Below are 9,706 nucleotides of genomic sequence, written 5' to 3'. Positions count from 1 at the left end.
TCTACGGACGATCTATTAATGGATAATATTCATATCTAAAATCAATAAATAATTTGTAATACTTTCTATGAAGCCCACATAGTACATGCAAATTGTGTATTAATGTTTATCAGTATGCATAACAAGTTACAACTTATAACAAAGGTTTTATGAAGTATTATAAGCGCTGGCCATAATGTATTATAAGCTCAGCGGACCGGCACATTATAACCATTAACATAGTCAGTTATCATGTGTCTTTGTACAAGTTATATGTATTTAATAAACAAATTATAAATGCAGTTATGATGCATTATAGACCCGATCTTCATTAAGTGTTAACGTAAACTCATACTGTACTGTATAATGTGTATATTGTGTGTCAGGGTGTTGTTGATATTGTGTACAGTCAAAACATTTATCAATATTCCATAACAAATACAGCAACAAATCATGAACAGCAGATGGCATCTGCCAAAATGTGTGTTTAGTCAAATATCTCCACTTTTCCACAAGCTTCATACGGACGACATATGAAAACTTCCTTTGAGAACACAATTGACAGGTGCTTTGCAATTGGTGTGGGGTAATAATCACACCACCTGCCAATTGTGTGCCCCATACGTTTGTGCTTCGCAAAGGAAGTTTTGATATATTCAGTCCAGCAGTCATTCCGGGCCCCTCGCCCGGTCTGAAAGTCGTCCGTGTGAGGCTTGTGGAAAAGTGGCGCTATTTGACTATTAAACACGCGTTTTCTGCCAGAACTTTCAGAGGGATATCAAACTAGAGGACTATCACTATATCTGTCTCCAAGTCTGAGGAATTAATTATTACACAAGTAGCACACACCACTTTATGGACACGCAAATTATCTGCTAAATGCCGCGCAATAGGAGTGATCTATGGCTGTGTATTGGAAAATTACACAAAGTGTTATTTTTCAAGGTCCCTACCTATGTTCTTCTTGGATTACTATTGCTGTACATTTGATGTATTTATAATATTGATGTATTGATGTATAACCTTGCTTATTGTAAATCGCTCTGGATTAAGAGCATCTGCTAAATGCCTAGTAAATTATAATCATGCAGGTGACCTGTTGCGGTCTCTGTAGCCATCTCATTGATGGTGTGCTCAGGTGTTAATTCCCTCTCTCTCAACCGCAAGCACCAGTTCTACTTTCTCAACACATTAGCTGCATGATAGGCTACACAGTATGCACTGAGCTACACCCTATAGTGTCTAGCATGTCCTCATTCCACTTACCATTAAACACCTCAATTATACATTGATTACTACGGTATGTTATTACAGGCTAGGTACACTCTCTTACGTACTGTGTGTGTGTGTGTGTGTGTGTGTGTGTGTGTGTGTGTGTGTGTGTGTGTGTGTGTGTGTGTGTGTGTGTGTGTGTGTGTGTGTGTGTGTGTTGGTGTGTGTGTGTCAGTGCCTAATTTACAATCCGGTGAGTCACCAAGTGACCAGTCTGCCTGGCAATTACACCACAAAAGGACAAAGTTCTTCTCATCAACACACCCACTGACATATGTAAGCACTAGTCTAGCAACTAGCTGTCTGGCTCTGCTAGTTTCAAAGATAACAACAACCTTGTATGTATATACCTATGCTATATGTACATAAAGTATAAACTATAGTCAAGGTAGACAACCTTTCTCTTTTACACTTCATCACACATGACACCTGTCAAGTCTGTTAAGGCATTGGTTCTCAAAGTGGGGTCTGGGGACCCCAGGGGTCCTTGAGGGAGTTCCAGGGGGTTCCGCAGCTAAATGATAGTTAGGAAGCAAATGGTCCCTTATGGTATATGTAACTCAGATAGATAGTGTACACATGGAACCAAATGGACCAGTTAGGGTTCCATTTGAACACTCTCAGAGTTAAATTAACATTGACTTAACATTATAAATTGGGGGCCCAGAGATATAAATACCATTAAATGGGGGTCTGTAGTGTAGACTAATGCATGTCAAACTGGGGGGTCCTTGAAATAAAAATGGTTGGGAATCACTACTAGAGCAGCAAAAACATTCTCTTTGTATGGGTGTCCCTGGCGTATCTTTTCAAATGGGGGTCCGCGGGCTATTATCTGTCAATTTCGAGGTCCTTGACATGAAAAAGTTTGAGAACCAGCTGTGTTAAGGTAGCATCGTTAGCTAGCCATCCAACTCCACTACAATAAACGACCGTCTGTCACAATGAGCCTTTAACACGCACATTTTTGTCCTTACCTGCCAAAATGCCCAGTGGTAAAGATAGAATGAACGGTGGAGACAGACAGACAGACAGACAGAGGAGAGGGACGAGGTAAAGACCAACTAAAACGTTAGCTAGGTAAAACGTTAGCAACTCAGCTTCGTTACGTTTGTATCACGTGTTTTTCGGTTGTGAGAATAAACGGCAGTGTTGTATAATATAGCCGTGAAAGAATAACTAGTAACATAAAGGACAAAAGGTTAGCTTTCGGCTGGGTTGTTGTCTATTCAGTGACTGCGTCTCATTCACGGAAGTTTACTGCATGACAAAACTGTAGCCAGAGTGGGCGGGGCTTGGTCTCGTAGCTGTCAGCTGGTACCACGCACTTGTAGTTCTTCCGCATGCATGACTACACGTGCCGCCGTACGCTTGGAGTGGACATAATGGACTACAAGTTCCAGGAACGCTCCGCTATCATGCTCTCTCTCTCTCTCTCTCTCTCTCTCTCTCTCTCTCTCTCTCTCTCTCTCTCTCTCTCTCTCTCTCTCTCTCTCTCTCTCTCTCTCTCTCTCTCTCTCTCTCTCTCTCTAAAATCAAGTCTTTTGGCTTAAATAAAATGTCGTGTGACTTAAAAATTATAATAATAATAATAACACTAATAACAATAATAAAATGGGGAAATATCAATGGAGAAGGGAGGAATTTAATCATTTGTGATGATGAAGCAGGCAAATAGACTGAAAATAATTAGCATGATTGTGTTACGATAATTATTGTTTATTTCCCGGACCAATCGGCGAGCAGGGGGGCGGGGTCTGCAGCAAATTATCTGCTGTGGTGTGGAGCTGCTGTGGCGGAGAAGAGAGAGAGAGGGAGAGAGACCACAGCATCCTCATCATCATCCTCTGCTCCTCATCCCTGACTGTACCTGACTGACACACACCGTTCAACTGGTAAGATACTATACCTACACACTGACTGCACACATTACCATGCACTACACACAATCACCTGCGTTAACTACACTACACTACACTACACTACACTACACACAGGCTTACAAATATATCGTCGTTGTCGGGTGGAAACCTTTATATGTCCAAAACCGTTCGTTTTGTATTTATCATCTGAAAAATATACCAAACTAGTGAAAACAGCAGATCTACAGATGCGAGGCGTTGTGTGCTTGTAAGATCTACTGTTTTCACTATTACCGGTATTGTGTCATTGTGATTCTTTTCCTTCTTTTTTAGGCTTGAGAAATATATACTTGTGTTTATTTTAAAAACCACACAGTGTTATTTTATGAACGAATCCAAAGAGAGGGGTGTTGTGGTTATTAAATTATTATTTATGTATTATTATCTTTATATCAACATGTTTATTATCTTAAACCGGGAGAGGGGTGTGTGTGTGGGGGGGGGGGGGGGACGTTCCCTTGGCAAAGCTACAATATTTCTCTGAGCGTTATTAAAAGCCACCCCGCAAGCCGTTGTTGTCCGCTGCCGCCCGAAGCCATCGTCATCGATAGCCTTTGATCGCATATTGCCTGTTGTTTTCGGCGAAAACGAAACCCACGAGACGTTGCGGTGCGATGTCTTGCCCTTGAAATGAAGGCAAAGGCGCACGCACTTTCTGAGCATCATGTGGATGCATGCATGAGGCATCCTGGCTTGTTGTAGTAGTCTCTGTCTCGACTCACACACCCCACCCCACACACACACACACACACACACACACACACACACACACACACACACACACACACACACACACACACACACACACACACACACACACACACACACACACTTGTTATAACAGATCTCAGGTTAAACCTAGATAAATGATTTAACCTAGAGAAATGAGAGAGAGATAGAGAGAGAGAGAGAGAGAGAGAGAGAGAGAGAGAGAGAGCTACTGTATCAGACTTATAGATTCACTACAGATAAGAAGAGAGAACACAATTGAAAAAATACTGTATAGGCTATTTAGTCATGTCCCAAAGTGTCCAGAATCAAAATGTATAGTAAAGATAGAAACTGGCTTTTGACTCTATAAAATATGAACGCATTACAATCTCTGTCCCTTCCTCTCTGTTGCTCAGCCACCCCCTCTCTCCCCATCCCTATCGCACTTTATCTAATCTCCCTTTATTTCTGTCTATATACAACAGAGATAATGCATCACTTATAGGCTTACGTTTTAAATTGCATAGAACCGCAATGTAACCATTAATCCTAATCTCGGTGCCTAATCTCATATCATCACAATGTCATTGGTTAATCTTGGCTGATGGTTTGCCGTGCGTGAGCTTCCTCCCCTCCAACTGTGTGTGTGTGTGTGTGTGTGTGCGTGCGTGCGTGTGTGCGTGCATCCATGTGTGTGTGTGTTTGTGTGTGTGTGTTGCACTGATCTCCTGTGAGCGGAGCATTAATTGCATTTCAATAATTAAATACCTCCCAACACCATCAGCTTTCTGAAACCAGGGAGGTATTGGAGAGGGAATTGACAAAGTTTGAACACTGCAGTGCGCGCTCACTCTGCACCTTGTGTTATGTGTTTGCTTTTCAGTGGTGGAAAAAGTACTAAAATCTATTACTTGTCAATACTGTAAAGTATCAATACAAAATAAAAGTACGGAATTCAAAATTTAACTTGAGTAAAAGCACAAAGGTATTGGTATCAAAATGTACGTAAAGTACCAAAAGAAGAAAGTACTCATTATGCTGAATGTCCCATTCACAAGTTTTTTAAATGTATATATTTTTTTGTTGTTGAAAATAGCCGCTCTAGATCTAGATCTATTCTCTCGGCCAATTTCATATGGCCAAAATGTATAAAGGCTGAAGTGATTAATGTATGTTTTGTAATAATAATCAAAATCTACAAAGTGACGAATTAACTAAAGTTTTCAAATAATTGTAATGGAGTAAAAAGTACTGTAAAGAACGTTTCAGAGCATACTACTTGACAGCATTAGATAGATCCCATTGACTCTGCTTATTCATCTACTGCCAAAGGATCTCGGTTTATTCCTCTTAGGCCACCATCTCAGCGGCTCTTGACCCAGGTTTAAACAGCAACCAGCCTCATCGTTAGCTTTTACAAGTACAATATTTGCATCCGAGTTGGAGAGGAGTAAAAGAAAATTGGAAATACTCCCCTAAAGTCAGAAATTGTCAAGTGCAGTACTTGAGTTAATGTACTTAGTTACTTTCCACCACTGACACTTTTCTCCTGTATTTGTCTCTGTCTCTCTGTCTGTCTGTCTGTCTGTCTGTCTGTCTGTCTGTCTGTCTGTCTGTCTGTCTGTCTGTCTGTCTGTCTGTCTGTCTGTCTGTCTGTCAAAACGGCATACTGGGGTGTTATTTCACCAGACTTCTCACTTTTCCCTGCACCTTCACATGTCACAGGCTGGATTAGAACTAGTTGTCTCCGAACTTTTCATGTCAAGGACCCCCAAATATATATGCATCTGAAAAGATTTTGTGCCAGGGGACTCCAATACTGATTAAAATGTTCAAAATAATTTCAAGAATCACAACGAGCCTGTAGATCTGCTATTTTCAAATTGCCAATATATACATTTTGTGCTATAACAACTCATTCTCCCAACCCACTCAAGGACCCCTGTGGGTCCCCGGACTTCACTCACCACTAGATTAAGAAAACATAGGTAGCTCAGGCTCAAGAAGAGTTGTGCCAAGACATTTATGGCAAGGGACATAGTTGGTTGTTTTCTCAACCAACTATGTAGTAAATTCCTTTCTGGAACTGGGTCAATTTGGTTACATTTGTGCACTCAGATCTACAAATGATTACATTAACACTGAGGATACATTGTACTGAAGCTAACAGAGGTTAATAAACAAACTTTATTTTCATCCTAAAAAAAATAGAGAAAACAAATCTGGCATCAGTGAAGCACACATTATTACAGAGCTGAGGAAATCAGTTAAATTAAAACTCACTCCCTCAGGTAAATACTACTGTACTGAATGCTACTTTTGGAATGCGTGTTAGTGTTCCTGTGTGACACTCTGGAAAACTTGTTTGCTCATAACTAGGACAACATCTGTTTCCAACAGCTTATGACATTTCCAGCCTAGTGTTTGTTGCCACTCGGATACTAATAGTCATGGCTACAGTATGTTTCGATAGCAACGAGTGAGAGAGAGAGAGATCTGCCCTTCAAAGAAATGGTTCATATTTGGCGTGTATTTTATCCTGGTATACAGAGGATTCGTGGGGTTTTGACTGCAAAGAAAGTGATTTACTGCAAGAGCAGGCTGCAACCTATGCTGACCTTATGTGATCTGTAAACATCAAACTATCACGCTTTCGCTGTTAGCCAACTCTATCAGAATAACCTCAATTCTTCTTGTCATTCTGTTCTTATTCTGTTTTACAAATGTAGACAATATGTTTTTAAAGAGACATGGGGGTTTTCAGTAGAGCTGTGCATGCTCAGAATATCGAATATCGGGATTAAGTATGGCCCGATACTAGTAGGCGGCGGCCATAGCTGAATGTGTAGCGAGGCGTCTATACCAGGGGTCTTCAACAGGGGTTCTAGGACCCCTAGGCCTAGGGGGTCCTCCAAATCTTCCAATCCTTTTTATATTAACAACTTGAACCCTATAGTGTCCATATTCTGAGAACTGTAGCCAAAAATAGCAGATCTACAAGCTCACAATGCCTCGCGCTGCGAGGTGCTATGAGCTTGTAGATCGGCTATTTTAGGCAAAGTGGTTTGGTGTAGTGGGGAAAAAGAGCAGGCTAAGTACAGAGTGAAAGGTTAAGTTTATTAAGTATTGACAGTTCAAGTGGTTAAATATCTGTAAACACAAATTGACATGAATCCAAAACACACTGATGATTGTGCTGTCAAACAATGAAACGATATGGAATCTGAAAAGGTTGTGGGGGTCCCTGCTTCATCTCTCTCTCAGATAAGGGGTTCTTGGCCTTAAAACGTTGAAGACCCCTGCAGTATGTGAAAGTGTCCCTGAACAAGACACTTTACCCCTCAGTCCCTCACCGTTGCTTTGATTGTTTTTTGGTTTGTTTTTATCATGATAGTCTACTTTGTTGAACTGGATACCCAAGGGCTCGATCTTTGGCCCACTCCTTCGGTACCTGAGTCTAGACCAATTAAATATCTTCGCCAAAAACAGCCAAGCTCACAAAGCGACTTGTTGCGAAGCGCTGTGAGCTTGTAGATCGGCTATATTTGACGAACGATCGCCTATTATCCCTCTGCAATGTAGAGGAATAGAGAAATGAGAGGAGAGGACATTGGAAGATTCTTCTGAGCTAATCATCTGGCATTTTGGTCATGTGTGTCATATCGGCAAATGCATGGTAGTATCAGGTATCAATCATGTACTGGCACACCATGACTCCTGCAACAGCGTGTTTCCTGCCACTAGCCAGCCAGGGATGGAACGATATGAGAATTGTGACCAAAGAAATCGCGATTTACGATACTCAAAATATCCCCAACATCCATTATCCTGGGGTGGAACATTTGCCAAAAAATAGCAGATCTACAAACTCACAACGAGACGCGTTGTGAGCTTGTAGATCGGCTATTTATTCGCAAAGAGATTTGGTAGAGAGTGTATCAAGTATGTATATTATAAGTACGTTTTACCAATAGAGGGTTTAAATGGCAACTGATATGCAGCTCTGCAAAAATAAAAGGTGAATTGATCCCAGTGCATGATGGAGGACGATGTCATGATAAATTAAATCTCCACGATACGATTATCGTGAGTGTTTTTTATCACGATAAACAATAATATAGCTTATCGTCCCATCCCTATGGCCCTATTATTCGGTAACAGTATTCACTACTGTAGGTTGTAGGCACACATGGAGACAACCCAGCAGGTTTGTCCTCTGTAACAAGCCACTTTGGTGAATGCACAGGGGATTAGCTTCTCCTCAGCCGGAGGAAGGAGGATGAGAAAGGAACAGGGAGGGGGGGGTACGGAGAGAAGAGGTCAGGAGTCCAATCAGGGTGTCAGAGATAGATAGAGAGCGAGAGAGAGAGAGAGAGAGAGAGAGAGAGAGTGTATGTGTGCGTGCATGCATGCGCGCACTCACACACACCCAGTCTTGAAATTGATCTGTCAATTGATTGGTGGTTCGGGCAGATTGTTGATCTGCAGGGATGAGTGATTGAGGCAGATTCCTGACCTCCCTCTATCATCACCTAATCTCTCTCTCTCTCTCTCTTCTTTATCCCACCTCTCTCTCTCTATCTCAGCTCCTGTAATTCCTCTCCGACTCCCTTTCTTGTTATTCTCTCTCACTCTCTCCTCTCTGAATCTTCCTCCTATAGGCCTATCTCTTTCTCTGTCTTTCCCTCCCTACCTGAAAATCGCTGTAATTCAACAAGTTTTCTTTAGCATTAATATTACATGACATGAAACTCTCACTCTCTCTCCCTGTGTCATATTTGGCTCAAGTGATTTGGCAATACCTATGTTTCTCCCTCATCCTCCTCACGCCACTGCACTGCAATAATAACGTTTGGAAGAGGCAGCCCATGTGCTGTATTCTCTTAATTGTCTTTTCTTGCCACCACATCATTGCCTTTTCTGCGTCCCTGCTTGGCTGGCTTTGTCCCTCCTCCTCTATGACTAACACCCCCCCCCCCCCCCCCCCCCCCCCCCCCCCTCCAAGCGAAGGAGTTCACCGTTCACAGTCCATGATAGATTGAAATAGCTCCCTTATTATCACCTCGTCTCCCTCTGTTCTCTCCATCTCTCACTCAGGATTCTCACTCCCCGCAGGTTCTCTCACTGTTTTCTGACGTGTTCTTTTTCTGTTGCTATCCTCCCTTCATTTCTGTTTTAGACCATATCAGGGACGTGCAGAGAGAATATTAGAGAGGCAGGGGCTGAAATTCCTAAAAGGCCCCTTTGGTGAAGATATTGAAAATAGCAGACCTCCAAGGTCTGCCACCTCCAAGGCGTTGTGGGCTTGAAGGTCGGCTATTTTCAGTACTTGATACAGTCACTGGAGATGTGGTAGTGGTGTTTCTACACAGAGAGGGCAATTCTTTCAACTTAAGATGCTGCATTAAAGTTCAGGAGAGTTTGGACAAGGCAATTCTCTTGAATGCTGCCTTCAGGTATAGCATGGAAACAGGGCATTCACATTTCTTACACCAGATAAAAAGGCAGGGGCTCAAGCCCCCTTTGATGTCTATGTGTGCACGTGCCTGATCCATATTCTAGGATTATTGCACTATATGCTCCCGTTCACGATGTATGCCTTTATGTCATATTCAGCATGGCTGCTTCCTTCTTTGTCTCTGGAATTCTCCTCTCCTCAGACCCCTCTCCTCAGACTCCTCTCCTCTCCTCTCCTCTCCTCTCCTCTCCTCTCCTCTCCTCTCCTCTCCTCTCCTCTCCTCTCCTCTCCTCTCCTCTCCTCTCCTCTCCTCTCCTCTCCTCTCCTCCCCTCTCCTCTCCTCTCCTCTCCTCTCCTCTCCTCT

At 42.3% G+C, this 9,706-nt stretch overlaps 1 protein-coding gene across 1 annotated transcript in view; it reads left to right on the top strand.

Annotated features, from left to right (window-relative positions):
- Positions 1-3,064: 3,064 nt before the first annotated feature.
- The window catches only part of serpini1 (serpin peptidase inhibitor, clade I (neuroserpin), member 1), a 52,986-nt gene continuing 46,344 nt past the window's right edge, over positions 3,065-9,706 (top strand). Inside the window, exon 1 of the mRNA XM_080731212.1 lies at positions 3,065-3,146. The gene's annotated coding sequence lies outside the window, so the exon portion shown is untranslated. The remainder of the gene's footprint in view (positions 3,147-9,706) is intronic.

Source organism: Nannobrachium achirus (genome assembly GCF_963921795.1).
Source record: "Nannobrachium achirus genome assembly, chromosome: 8".
In the NCBI taxonomy this organism is placed as follows: domain Eukaryota; kingdom Metazoa; phylum Chordata; class Actinopteri; order Myctophiformes; family Myctophidae; genus Nannobrachium; species Nannobrachium achirus.
Note: the sequence above shows the minus strand (reverse complement) of the source record. Positions and strands in the feature narration are given on the sequence as shown.